Source organism: Sarcophilus harrisii, chromosome 2 (assembly GCF_902635505.1).
Source record: "Sarcophilus harrisii chromosome 2, mSarHar1.11, whole genome shotgun sequence".
Lineage (NCBI taxonomy): Eukaryota > Metazoa > Chordata > Mammalia > Dasyuromorphia > Dasyuridae > Sarcophilus > Sarcophilus harrisii.
This window is the reverse complement of record NC_045427.1, coordinates 368,503,010-368,518,630: the sequence shown is the minus strand read 5'-3', so window position 1 is coordinate 368,518,630 and position 15,621 is coordinate 368,503,010. Positions and strand designations below refer to the sequence as shown.

The 15,621-nt window shown below is 33.4% G+C and overlaps 1 long non-coding RNA gene and 1 other non-coding gene across 2 annotated transcripts; both read right to left on the bottom strand.

Moving 5' to 3' along the window:
- Nucleotides 1–9,772: 9,772 nt before the first annotated feature.
- On the bottom strand, nucleotides 9,773–15,557 carry LOC105750677. The gene is made up of 3 exons (XR_001121169.3): nucleotides 15,148–15,557; nucleotides 14,502–14,628; nucleotides 9,773–12,806 (listed from the first exon to the last, which is right to left on the bottom strand). It is a non-coding gene; the product is annotated as an uncharacterized LOC105750677 (long non-coding RNA).
- LOC111721091 lies at nucleotides 13,531–13,804 on the bottom strand. The gene has a single exon (XR_002770456.1).
- Nucleotides 15,558–15,621: the final 64 nt, after the last annotated feature.

The following is a 15,621-nucleotide window of genomic DNA, read 5'->3' as shown; positions in this document are numbered from 1 at the left end:
TAAGGTGAATCAAGATGAAAAAATAAATTATGGTGACTTTAACTTAAATATTCAGAGAGTCTATATTCCTACAACTGGAAGAGAAAAGAGATGTGGGAGTTTGCCAGCTATAGGGAATGTAGCAACATCTGACTGGGGCTCATAACCTCAAGAATGATTAAGCTTTTATAGGAAAGATTTGTCTTATCACAAATTAGTCTGGGTTTGTCTGGGGAGCAGCATAATATACTAGAAATATACTAGATTCTTAGTGAAAATACTGATGTGATATGTCATAAAGGAATCTAATTTTCCCAAATATACTCCATCAAAGATGTAAAAAGGACAGTAGATCAAATAATTAAAGAAATCAAAAAAGAAACCCTAGTAAGCTCCTTCATTTAGATCAAATAAGAACAAAGAGACAGTTGGAAGCATGATTACACTGGGAAGGAGTCAAACTTAATTAACAAAAGCAAAAGTACAACAAAAAGAAAATAACAACCACCAGAAAGCCTGTCAGCAGTTTGATCAGAGGCTTTCGAGGGATATCTAAATACTGAAATGTGTATAAGTGTGGGGGAGGGTAAAGGGGAGCTAGAAAACTTAAAATGCTCTAATCCAAGGATACAGCACTGGGAGTTCCCAGGAAGCAGAACTCCTAATTGTAGATAATTCAGAAAAACTTGAAATATGATATGCTAAGTGTAGACATGCCAAGATGGTGGAAACCAGTAGTGGGAGCTCAGAATATTTAGTGAGGAGCAAACAAGATCTGACCACATTATTTAAGGATGGGGATAAGGTAGACTTGAGTCTGGCACATAATATCACATAAATAGAAGAAATTGAACACTAAAAAAAAATAATTATGCACCAAGAGGTAAATGTAGAATAAGATAGTAATTCCACAATGATTCTAAGTAGAGCCTTAGAGGAAAAAAAATGATTTGGATTACAACTGTACCCGGATGAAGCAAGAGATGAAAAATAAAAGTGTAAGTGAAATTAAGAGATTTGGTAGAAAGAAGTAGGGAAAAATGTAGAAGAAATGAGAAAAAAACCTTATCTGCAAAGTAGAATCTTTATAAATTTTTACAATAAAGTAAAAAAGATTTCAAATGACCCTGAGACAAAATATTACAACAAAATTTAAAAATTAAAAAAATAGAACATTTAACATGTATACTATGAAAACAAATAGGTCAAGAAGGGATAATTTAAGTATCAAGAGATTCTTTGAAAATCATTACCAAACAAAATATCTGGATACCATCTTTCTAAAATCCACAAAAGAGAATTCCCAGATTAGATGCAGAAAGTAAAAAATAGAATAGTCTCTTCCTGAAACTTCAAAATGAAAATTCCCCAAAATATCATAGCCCATGGACATTTCTGGATTAAATAATAAAACTGGGCTGCCTGAATGGTGGTAGATATCCCAGTGCCAACATATCAAATGCAGGAAAAATCTAAAAATTGTATCAAATTGAGCAATGACAAAGAATTTCAATGAGAAACTACAATACATAGGAACTATATAAAAAGCTAACTTAAAATTCACTAGCAACAGGGAAGGGCACTGAAAAAAACCCCCAAAACAATGCCAGTGTAAGGCAAACAACATTGTAGTTTCCCACTGACCCAGAGACTTACAGAATACTAACCCCAATTCAAGAGCTAAGATTGTAGAGATGAGGAAACATAGAATGATGTAGACCTCTTTAAGTGACTATAATAGCTCCAGAGATACCTTAAAATACAACTTACAAGGAGAGAGTAACTCCACTGGAAAAAAAAATAGAAGTAACATAATGTGTCAGTTATAACAACCACCAACAATTGACCTGGAAACTAAACAAGAGAAATAAATAAAGAATCATGAAGATACCTGAAAGAAAGTATTCAACTCCTGAAACTCTAAAAGTAAAGTCCTACTTGTTAAAAAAAAAAAAAAAATTAAAATAATAAGAATTCCTTAATATAGAAAATATTTATGTAAAATCAAGAGATAGCATTATATGTAATGAAAAAAATGCTGTCTTTGCAGGAAAAGGATAAAGTAAAGATTCTTTCACCACTACTATTTTGTATAATGTTCTAAAAAGGTAACCTATAGAAATATGAGAAGTAAACATAGGCAGAGGATACAAAATTTCAACTTTTTGAAAATAGTATAATCATCCATTTAGAGAATCTCATAGATCAGGAGTGGGTGGGCTGTCTTGAAAGAGACTTAAAATTTCAGTGTGAACATTTATACCTTAGAAGTCAGTAAGTCACAGTCATCTGGGATTTAGTAGTGTTGGAATTATTTCTTCTGAAGCTTCTTTTTTCACTGTGGATAAATCCATTGGTTTCTTTACAATTTTATAGTAGTTTGATATCGAATTGGGGACTGGTTCCCAGCTACAGATCTAACTAAAATATAATGGGCTTAAATTTAGCAAAGTTACAAAATGCAAAATAAATACATGCAAATTATCACATTCCTTGATATTACTAACAAAATGCAGTAGCAAGCAGAATGGATAAAATATTTGGAAACATATTACAAGATACACCAGACTTCTATGATTACAACTATAAAGCATTATTTTCAGAAATACAGACCTTAAAAATCTGGAAATTAATTGCACTTATTTAAACCATTTCCCAGAATCATTTCTTCTTCATCATCATTATAAAGCAATACCTTAATTTCCAATTATCTTTCCTCTTTCCAATTAAAACTCTTAGGCCTGTTGTGTTCAGTTTTATATTATTTGTAGCAGAAGAAACGATTTTGAGAAAAACAAAATAATTCTTATACTTAATTCTCCCAGATTTTCATTTTCAAAAAGGATATTTGCCTTAACCCAAAGGAATGATCTCTAATGATAAAATTAGATAGTTGTAGGCAAAATGCATGTCTTGCATTCAAATCATATTAAAAGAGTCAAAAGTCTTTCTAAATTACATACACACACACACACACATATATATATGTATATGTATATATATATACACATACACACACACATACATAAAAACAAATACATATATATATGCATACAATATATATCCTATATATATATATTAGGCTGCTATTGCTAAGCAGACTATGGAAGGGAGTTAAGTGGACAAAAGATGCAATTCCATTGTGGCAACAAATACATCGCAAAACAAACAATACAGTCCAAGCCAACTGCTGAAAAACACAATAGCTTCTGGCACTATACAAGATAAAATGGTTCAATATACAATTATGAATGTGGGAGAGATTTGTAGGAACCATATTAGCAATCTTTAGGCAGGATTATCAGAGATCTAAATTTGCCAGGCTCTTTTTTGTTACTTGGTCATATATTGAGAAATCTTTTGGGTATGGGCTTTATTTTAGATGCCAAAACCCGTTTTTAGTTTTCACTATTTGTTTGCTTTTATTTTTTTGTCCTTGGGAGATTGGGGATAGGGTAGGGGGAAGAGAATGAGGAAATTAAGGTTCTATGACCCTATTGTCCAGTTTGCAATAATCTTCAACTATGAGAAATTTCTATTTCTTTCACCTAAAATAAGTTTAGAATTAGGGGCAAATTCTAGGGAAAAAGAAGTCCAAATGCTGTCTAATACTCTTTTATGCTCACTGATGATTAAGGTAATCACTGGAGTAGGTATTCACTTTTTTTTTTTCCTGAGGCAATTGGGGTTAAATAACTTGCCAAGGGTCACACAGCTAGGAAGCATTAAGTTCTGAGGCCACATTTGAACTCAAGTCCTCCTGACTTCAGGGCTGGTGCTCTATCCACTGTACCATCTAGCTGCCCCTAGGTATTCACCTAAATATGAAACCTGAAAAAAAACTAGTATTATCATTGAAATACAAGTTAATTATTTTTGTGAAATAAACACGTGATATAGCAGAAAGCTAGAAGTCAGAAGACTTATTTTTTTAGTCTTTCTTAGGTGATAGTGATCTAATTATATTCAACTCTTAAGCCTTGTTTCCCAGCTGTAAATTGAGAAGCCTGTATTAAGTTTTGTCCTTTCCAGATCTAAAAATTGTATGATTTTGTTTAAAAAAATAAAATGTTAAATAACAATATACTTTGTTGTTTCAGTCTACATGCTCCATTAGTATCCAGTATAATGTTAACAAAAATGAGAAAGGCTTTTAAGTTGGATGGACTCCCTGTGAGGATACTACAAGATATTGTCATGAAAAGTAGCACAAGATAGGCAAGTATGACTGACAGAAAAAGCAAATATCATGGATAATATCATGGATCCATTGGTTTCTGTTTATAAATACATACAACCAAATATGAGAACATACAGAAAAACAAATAAAAGAAGTCATCAAAAGAAGGCCCAATAAAGAGCTTTGGAGAGTTTTTGCCAAAAAATCTAGAATATCTATGGCAAATAATCAATATTATTTGCTACTTAGTATGTGTTTTAATGTAGGGCAAATTTAAGCACAACCATTGAACAGATAGATATTGACTGAGATCATTTAGTGTGGTAGATATAAAAGAAATCAACAAGCACGAATGACTGTTGTAGTTCCTACTTACAAGAAATTTATTTAGATACACAAAACTAACATATAAAACATATGAGAAAGATACAGAGTAAATGATTCAATATTTAAAGTGTTATAGGAGTTCAACCAAGGGAGGAATTGATGAGAACTTCAATTATTGGCAAGGGTTCACGGAGGAGCTGTGGCTTGAGGATTTCTGGACTGAAATTTGTACATCAGAGCAAAGAGAAAAAATTACTGTATATATTTTAGTAATTCTAAGCATTATATGTTTTGAGATAAATCTAGGTTGAATCTACAAAGCAGTAGTGTAGTACAGGTGAATAGCACAAACCTTGGAGTCAGAAAACTTGGGTTCAAATTCTACCAATGTCAATGACATACCCCCAGCCTCAGTTTCTTCATCTGTTAATTAAGTGGAGTTGGATTAGGGAGGCCTTGAAGTCCCTTCCAGTTCTAGATATAGTATCTTATGACCCTAATGTGATTAACTCTTACTACCAACGGCATTGATGAAACGTTAAACTGCTTATCCAAAGTAACCAGAACAGGCTTAGTAATAATAAGAAAAATGTAGTATAGATTTAAAAAAAAAAAGTCCCTGAATTTAGCATCACCAGAAACCTGAATCCAATTTATACCTTGGATACTAGTTGTGTGACTATGGGCTTTAATATCTTCATTTAGTTTGTCCATAAAATAGGGATAATACTTGTGGAACTGTTCCTGAGGGCTGTTGAGAGGCCCAGGGAGACAATATATGCAAAATACTTTATAATCCTGAAAGTGCTTTTTAAAAAGTCAGCTATGATTTAAAGAGAGTGATAGCTTGCATTTTATGCAGATGGGAGCACTATGTCTAAAATATTTCACTACTTATGTTGCTGTGTATGAATTTATATATACAGGTGTGACAGAAATATCTTTAGTTATCCCATTTTGCTATCTGTGCGTGTAATGGAAGAACTCATTCAGGGACTGGTAACAGGAAATGTACAGGGTTTAGCTAAGGCAATGACTCAGATACTATATGTGTATTTTCCAGGAAATAATGTGGTTGCATATCCTCTCAATTGTTATATTACCAAGAAAGTAATGCACACAAATTCTTGGTTGTCAATTACCACCACACAGCTTAGCCAGTAAACTGATGGACAATGAATAAAACTGCAACTCTATCACAAGAGTTTAAATCAATTTTGTTTAAAATAAACAATGCCATCAAATGAATTCTTAAAACCAAAATTCAGCTTTGGCAATCTCAGCTTTCATACTAATGACAAGAGCACAAAAAAACACTGAACTTTAAACTAAAACTTATCTTAATGACAAGAACCAAATTAATTTAAATCTCTTCTTGATCACTGAACAGGAAATGTTAGAGAACTTTTATTACAATGTAGTGGGCTGCTTTTTGAAAAGTATTTATAAAATACTTCTAACATTTCCCCTTTTTTGCCTACAAGACATGGCTGCTTTAAATACATGATAATTTTAGAAGTTTGTGTGTGCAAGATAAGCAGAGTGCCAAGAACTTATAAGGAAAACACTCCACCCAATTTTGGCATGTAAATAGAGAGATATTATTGGCACTGTTCGTTCTGGCAGTGAAATTTATATAGGGCATTTACAAAAACAAAGAGGCATGAAAACGTTACTTTCTTGGGGAAAGGCCCATCATTTTGAGTCAAGTTGCATATAGGCAGATGGCCAAAACACTACAGGTTACCTGTATAAATCAATGCTATTCCAGTGGTCTCATTTGAAAGAAAGATTCACAAGCAAAGATAGCTGGGTTTTTGTATCATAACCCATTTCCACAAAAACTGAGAATACTTCATGTGACCACAAACAGAAAAGGAAAAAACCCACAAATAACAGATCCATAACCAGGTTCTGACTGGGCTCTCACAAATTTCAAATAGCCTTGAATCATGGTGTTTGATGATGTAAGATTTATACAGAAAGAACTGTAAGCAGCACTGTGTATTAATTATGGAAGCTTCATTCAGGATGAGAAATAATACAATTAAATGGTGGTATATATGTAGTCTATATATTATTAATCATTGACAACAAAAATATTTTTAATAAGGAACAAAGCAATTACCTGATGGTGATACTTTTCTCTGAAACTGAAACCATTTTACATTCATTCATATTGACTTTCAACATGCTTTAATTACATACATCAGGAGTGACCTTAGATCATTTAGTCAGGTAACTTGATAGGTACAATATAGTCACAGCTGGATGAAGCTAATAGAAAAAATGTTGTCACTAGAACTTAGCATTGATGTTAACATCACTGATACCAACATAGTTACTTTCAGTTCAGTTCTCAGTTCAAAAGATAATCAACTCTCACTCTCCTTCATGTTATTCTACTCTACTATTCAAATTAATTCAATAAACAAAAGCACCTTCCTCCTTCAAGAAAGTGTTAGTAGCTGAGGATGAGGAGGAAAACTTAAAAAGTCCCTTCTCTTAAGGTTAGATTCCAAAGAAGGGTATCAATTAGAATATGACAAGAGATGGCTATTTCCCACTAACCTTTCACTCTTTTCATGCCATTCTCATTGTTTAAAAAAATGTCCTTTTCAATTCACTTTGTCATAAACAAGTTCCTTTCACTCTATCCCACACTGATTTTTCTAGTCTTTTTCTACATCTCCTAGAACCAATCTCATGTAATTTAACATTTGAGATGTTCTAGAGTATTTTCTAATTTTTCATCAATTATGTTGATCTCACTCTCAAGCAGCTCATAATCCAATTGGAGAAAAAAGGTAAAGTGAGAAAAACATTGGATTTAGGAGACTTGGGTTCAAATCTCTTTCAAAATGCCTCATAACCTTCTAAGAACTGCATTTAAACTTTAAAAAGAAAAAAAAAATCAAGCAAGATGGGAAAGACAAGAAATAATTTCAGACACCTTAATAATCAACTTTAGAGTTGAAAAATCTTTTAAGATCCTCTAATCCCTTTAGGGATGCAGAAACTGATGCTCAATGAAAGTTAAATGGATTTCCCCATGTTTCTTAAGATAGTGGCAGAATTAGACTAAGATGTAGGTCTCCTCTCAGTCCAGTATTTCTACAATCCAAATTCCTAGTATGAGAGAATATCTGATTCTTCCTTAAGAACAGGGGTTCTTCCCCAGAGATTATACTAAAGATATTAGAAATAATTCACAACTTTAGCAAAGTTGCAGGATACAAAATAAATCCCCATAAATCCTCAGCATTTTTATACATCACCAACAAAATCCAACAGCAAGAGATATAAAGAGAAATTCCATTCAAAATAACTGTCAACAGCATAAAATATTTGGGAATCTATCTACCAAAGGAAAGCCAGATATTATATGAGCAAAATTACAAAAAATTTTCCACACAAATAAAGTCAGACTTAAATAATTGGAAAAATATTAAGTGCTCTTGGATAGGCCGAGCGAATATAATAAAGATGACAATACTCCCTAAACTAATCTATTTATTTAGTGCTATACCAATCAGACTTCCAAGAAAATATTTTAACAATCTAGAAAAAATAACAACAAAATTCACATGGAAGAACAAAAGATCAAGAATTTCAAGGGAATTAATGAAAAAAAAAATTAAATGAAGGTGGCCTAGCTGTACCTGATCTAAAACTATATTATAAAGCAGTGGTCACCAAAACCATTTGGTATTGGCTAAGAAATAGATTAGTTGATCAGTGGAATAGGTTAGGTTCACAAGACAAAATAGTCAACTATAGCAATCTAATGTTTGACAAACCCAAAGATCCTAACTTTTGGAATAAGAATTCATTATTTGATAAAAACTGCTGGGATAACTGGAAATTAGTATGGCAGAAAATAGGCATGGATCCACACTTAACATCATATACCAAGATAAGATCAAAATGGCTCCATGATTTAGGCATAAAGAACGAGATTATAAATAAATCAGAGGAACATAGAATAGTTTATCTCTCAGACTTGTGGAGGAGGAAGAAATTTGGGATCCAAGATGAACTAGAGACCATTATTGATCACAAAATATAAAATTTTGATTACATCAAATTAAAAAGCCTTTGTACAAACAAAACTAATGCAAACAAGATTAGAAGGGAAGCAACAAACTGGGAAAACATCTTCACAATTAAAGGCTCTAATAAAGGCCTCATTTCCAAAATATATATAGAGAATTGACTCTAATTTATAAGAAATCAAGCTATTCTCCAATTGATAAATGGTCAAAGGATATGAAGGATATGGACAGACAATTTTCAGATGATGAAACTGAAACTATTTCCACTCATATGAAAGAATGTTCCAAATCACTATTGATCAGAGAAATGCAAATTAAGACAACTCTGAGATACCACTACACACCTGTCAGATTGGCTAGGATGACAGGAAAAAATAATGATGGAATGTTGGAGGGGATGCGGAAAAACTGGGACACTGATGCATTGTTGGTGGAGTTGTGAACGAATCCAACCATTCTGGAGAGCAATCTGGAATTATGCCCAAAAAGTTATCAAACTGTGCATACTCTTTGATCCAGCACTGCTGCTACTGGGCTTATACCCCAAAGAGATATTAAAGAAGGCAAAGGGACCTGTATGTGACAAAATGTTTGTGGCAGCCCTGTTTGTAGTGGCTAGAAACTGGAAATTGAGTGGATGCCCATCAACTGGAGAATGGTTGACTAAATTGTGGTATATGAATGTTATGGAATATTATTGTTCTGTAAGAAATGACCAACAGGATGAATACAGAGAGGCTTGGAAAGACTTACATGAACTGATGCTAAGTGAAATGAGCAGAACCAGGAGATCATTATGTACTTCAACAACGAGACTGTATGAGGATGTATTCTGATGGAAGTGGATTTCTTCGACAAAGAGAATGCCTAACTCAGTTTCAATTGATCAATGATGGACAGAAGCAGCTACACCCAAAGAAAGAACACTGGGAAATGAATGTAAACTGTTTGCATTTTTGTTTTTCTTCCCGGGTTATCTCTACCTTCTGAATCCAATTCTCCTTGTGCAACAAGAGAACTGTTCAGTTATGCACACATATATTGTATCTAGGATATACTGTGACCTATTTAACATGTATAGGACTGCTTGCCATCTGGGGGAGGAGGTGAAGGGAGGGAGGGGAAAAATCGGAACAGAAATGAGTGCAAGGGATAATGTTGTAAAAAATTACCCTGGCATGGGTTCTGTTAATAAAAAGTTATTTAAAAAAAAAAAAAAAAAAAAAAAAAAGAAGGTTTTCAATCTTTTTGTGTCATGGACCTTTATAGCAGTCTGGTGAAGTTTATCGGGTCCTTTCTCAGAATCATATTTTAGTGCTTACATTCATAGTTGAAGGAAATGTTAGAGATTAATGAAAATAAATATGTGATTTTTTTTCTCCATACAGGTAATGGACTCACTAAATTTTGTCCAAGGGCTTCTTAGGGTCAGTGAACTCTAGGTTAAGAAACCCAGTTATAAAAAGTATTTATAAATGGCTACACCTAGATTTGGAATCTACAAATTTCTAGTCCAATGATAAAGAGTAAAATGACTCATCTCTAATCATATATTTCACATGATTTTATGTGATCACATTTCTGATATCAACAATGGAGAAATGGACCCAAGTTTTATAGACAGTACCATAATAAATCCTCCCTTCCTTCTTCAGTTGAAATCATATAACTATTAAGGGCAGTGCCAGTTGTAGAAAATAACTTGAATTTACTCACATAGATTTATAGTACAGATAAGTTATAGTATAATTTCCTTGATCGGAATTGGTAATTAAAATTCAAATGCTGTTTCTAATTTTATAATAGAACGCACACAAGCTAACAATGGATTCTTAACGTGGGTTCCAAGAACCGTTTAAAAAAATATATTTTAACTATATTCCTTTGTAATCTTATGCATTTTACATTTAAAATGTTCATTTAAAAACTTACTCTGATAAAAGGGCTATGTAAGCTTCACTGGATTGTCAAAGAGGTTTATGACACAAAAAAATTTAAGAACATCTAACTTAGTAGATTTAATACTCTCCCACTTTTTTTATAATTTCCTTTAATATATTTCAAGTAGAAAACACCAAAAATAATCTAGGCAAGTATATTTCATAACTGTTAATATTATCTAAAGTTACTAGATAAAAAAGTTTGAAATTCTATCATATCATTCATTTGTAAAATAGATTTTTAGCTAAGGTGAAATATTCTGCATGGTGTCAACCATGAAATACAAGTAGATATGCATTCCCATTATCACTGAAAATATTAGGATATTAGTCAATGGTGGCTATCAGGTCAATATTTTCCAATTCAACTATTGTGAACTTGCTTTTTAAATGTGTGTGTGTGGGGGGGGGAAGGAGGACATAAAAACAATCTAGAATTTCTGAATTAATTAAATGTAAATTAACTTAAATCTAACTTGTTTACCATCCACAAGAGTCACAAACTTTAATGTAATTTAAGTATTCAATAAAACTGAATGCGTATCTAGCAATGGCAAGAAAACTTTATTTTAGGAGTTTACTGATACATTTGTTATATAGCATATCTTGGGAGAAATTTTAATACTGAAAAACACATAAAAATTTGGTGTTTTGAAGAATTATTTTGAATACACACTAGTCACTTTTCTTATTTACCAAATTTTCAGACTTTATTATGTAACACGAACTAGCAAATAAACACAAGTGCTTTTTAGTGACTTAAATTCTCTGTAGCTCAGTCTACTTTAATCTAAGTTTCTTGATCTGATTTTGGAACACAATTCATTCTGCTTATATCCTTTTAATCATATTCTTAAACTACCATTCTTAGTTTTCCACAAACTAAGATTCTCTTTTCGGCATCTCAAAAATACTTTAAACTATCAAAAATATTTTTGTAAAGGAGTGCTGCTTTTCAAGTTTAATATACTTCTCCTTTCTTTTAGACAATTATCCTACTTTAAATATTTAAAGGTATGAATATGAGTGTAAAAAACTTACGTTTTATACATAGAATGATAAAGATATGCCTATACACACATAAAGATGCCTTGTATTCTTTGTTTCAATTAGCATTTATTTAGTGCCTACTATATTCTGGGCACTCTCCTAGATGCTTGGGATAGAGAGACAAAATTGAAATCTCTCTTCAGGGACTTTCACTCTGTCTTGTTCATAGATGACTTATTTAAATATTCCTTCTTAAGAACAACCTAATGTTGTAAAAACAATTTTGAAAGACTTGAAATGATAACTCAGAATTCCAGGGAAAAAATGATGAAGCATGTTATTTACATATTAAGAAATGATGGACTTGAGATGAAGGAAACAAACATTTGGAAGTGGACTATCTGTTTGGGAATTTACTTAGCTTATTTATGCTTATTTGTTATAAGCCCTTTTGGGAGGTGGGAGTGGGTGCAAAGGTCTGGAAAAGTAAGTAATGAAAACTAAATAAAACAAAATAATTGAAACTGTAAAAAAAAATCCTAGCTCTACCGTTTAAAAACTACGTTACTATAGTCATGTCATTTAACTTAAATGTCAGTTCTCTCATCTGTGACTCGGTTATAATTATATAACTTAGAACAGGTTACAGAGTTGTGAGGACTAAATGAAATAAACTATGTGAATAACTTTGGAAAAAAAAAAAACTACTCTATCAATGTTTTAAAAAAAGTTTTTCTCCTAAAAAATGCATGATTCAAATGGATAAAGCACCTAATATATTTTTTTTAAAAATTGGAACACTATTTTTTAACAATTAGGATAAAAAACCTGTTACTGTCTAATGTCAAGGTTTCTTGTGGAAGAAATTTGTACTTTTACCCCCAGTAAAGTGGGGATTTAGCTAGTTTATAGAGTATCATCAATTGACAGAGTGTGTTTCTATTTTCTAAGTAGGAACCTATGATTTTGTTGGTGTGTTCTCCTCCAGGCTTATTAAAATCAATTATTAAAGCCAACACCAATGATAAACCCCTCTAAAGCAGCACTAAAATCTTTTAAGTACTGTGTAAAATATATTTTCAGGATCCCAGAAATTAAAGATTCCTAATTCTCTTTAAAAACAAAAAATATACCTTACCTTTAAATTTGCTGAAATCATGTTATAATAATGTAATTATGAATTAGATTACCATGGAAAGAACAATATTCTTTTCAATGTTAAATCCACAGTATTCTAAACTTCTAACAAAGAAACATACATTAATGCTTTATCACAATAGACAATTCTACATATGCTGATGCTTGTTCCTTGGATTTGCCCTGCATCAGTTGAACCTGAAAAAGAAAAACCACAAAAGTATTATTTAAGACACACAAAAATCATTTAAGACACCAAGCAATTTATAAACTAAAATTAGCAAAAGCAAGAGTGACAAAGATGGAATATGTAAATATACAAAGGACTAATCCCTGGTGTAGCAACACGCTTTAACAAGCAGATAACTCATCCAAGACTTAGATTAGTAGATCCTTATTCTTTTTGAGACTGAGGAAGTCACTTAACTTTTCTTCTAATTCAGATTCTTCATCTTAAAGAAGACTTAGGGCCTCTAAAATCTCTTATGGTCCAAGGCTATGATTTTAGGGATTTTTAAAAGGTACAGGAAAGTTAAGTGACTTGCTCTGGGGTCAAAAATTCTCCCTTGCAATTGAAATGTAACATATAAACTTAGGTCGCAACTATTCCAAGCCTAGCATTCTACTCACTACACTGTGCTGCCTCCATAGAACTTGTCATTAACAGATGCTTTGAAATATTAAATATAATTAAATAGTAGATAATTTTCAGATTATTTTTGGATCCATTTCCAAGAAGGGGTTAATTAAAGAATTGACAATAGCATTTGAAGTTAGTTAAATCAGTGTTTCAGATTAAAAAAAAATTAACAAAAGCATGGCTAAACTAGATTATCTCCCAAGGTCCTTTCCAGCCCTATCATCTTTAGATTCATAAATGTTGTTCAGCGTGACAAAAAATATTCTTTAAAAGAACATTTATTTTTATAGCAGTTTTTAGTGTTCAGCAAAAATCCCTCCATTTGCTAAACAATATCTTAACTGCAAAGCTTCTCTTACTGTTGGTTGATAGATAATGACACGGAAGAGTCACTATCGCCGTGGCAACAGTATTCAGTTGGTGTCAGAGGAATATTGCACATAATGCTGTTCGTTCTTTAACAGCCATGCCTCAGCTTCCTCTGGAAAATGTTCTTTCTGCAAGTCAGGTGTACTCAGGGGCACAAACAACCCAGAGCATTCCAAGACTGCAGACAATCTGGACAATCAAGTGAATGTAAAGCCTCTAAATGTTAAGGAATGAACTGAAGAATGAACAAAAATCCTCCTGAAATACCCTAATCAAATCCCTTTATAACAATTTTCTTAATATATTTGAGTTATAACCCTTGATTAGATTGCAAGTAGGGACTGTCTTAACTAAATCTTTTCAATCTTTCCCTCTCCCCTAAAGCACTCATAACAAACAACACAAAGAACCTTGATAAATATTCCTTGAAATTGAATAATAACCAAATTAGAAAGGCAGCATAGCCTAGTTGATGGAGCACAGAATTTTGGTGAAGACCTGGGATTCAAGATCTTTTTCTCATCTAGACTTTCCTCCCTCAACTTCCTACAGCAAAAAACAAGATATTTAGGGTAACAAACTGATTTGTGTAAATGAACAACCATTTATAATACTGTTCTTGTGTTTCAATTAAAACTATTTTTCTAAGAATCATATACTGATGTCAGACAGGAAAGGGGATAATATATTTATGAGCTGCATCAATTAGTGGCATTCTTATGTTTATAGTTCTAAAATTCAGAAAATGGCTTTTTTTTTTCTGGGGTTCCTTTCCTGTAGGTTTCACTTATGGGCTTGGGCACATAGTAGAAACAAAATAATTTTTTATGATCACATATAACCTAAAACATTCACAAAATAATAATAATAATAAAAAACTGTACCTGTTTCTATTAATTTGCTTTTACTCAATGTTTCTTCCATAACTGGGCCAATTTGGAGTTAATTCCAATGCTGAATGCTTGAATAGTTACGATTTTTGTTCCTTGAATCAAATCCTGCTGCTCAAACCTGAAAAAAAAATTAAAATAGAGATCAGGAAACTATGAAGCTCTGATCTAAAATTAATAAAGTGAGCCATGTTGCATTGTCTTGACTTGATTAAGGGGAGCATATGACGCTCCGGGAGGCATGAATGAACTATAGTAGAAAGATATCACAGATTTTTGGAGCCATAGGACTGGCATTAGACCTCCTGCTATATTACTTACTGAGAACACAACCCTAGTCAGTCACACGCCTGGCCCGTGACAGACGCTAGAGATACAAAGGAGCAGACCAAAGGTATCTAGGTTTTCCCTTCTCCGGCACGAGGAAGGGACTCTGTTCCCGGACCTCCGAGGAAGTTCCAACCGCCAGGGGGCGACGCAGCCTGTGCACGAGGGCTGGATGCCAGGAAGGGACCAGGCCCGCGCCCCGCTGATCGCCGCCGTCAGCGAAGGGCCCAGTCCCCTGCGCTGGAGTCTAGATATGTTGAACGTTCTTCTCTACCCTTCCATCCACCTTCTTCGGGCCCCTAAAACTACTGACCTTTGTTGCAGAGAAATGGAGACTGGGCCTGCCACGGTAACCGGAGGCCTCCTCTTGGGCCGCATTACCATGACAACTCTAAGTCATCATCAGCCGGAAGAACTTCCTCCATGAGGCTTCAGGAAATGACGTAAACACAGTGGCCACCGTCTCTTCCTCCCGCCCTCCCGTGGAGTTGGTTAAAGTTGAAAACACAAGTTTTTTCTATGCTCCCACACTGCCCCAAGTAACTCAGCCAACTAGTTTATCGCAGGAAAAAATTATTGTCCCTTGTTACCTATCACTGGTCTCTGAGTCTTACCGATGGGCACCTGGGACCTCGAGTGCACATAAAAAAAAGACAGATGGGGGAAGAAGACTCGCTAGGTGGGGTGGAAGGAGTAAAGACTGTACTTCATCTCCCAGCTCTCCTCTCGCTAGGAGCATAGTGAAATGATTGGCAGTTTCTAAGGATTGACAGGTTAAAAATCTTCC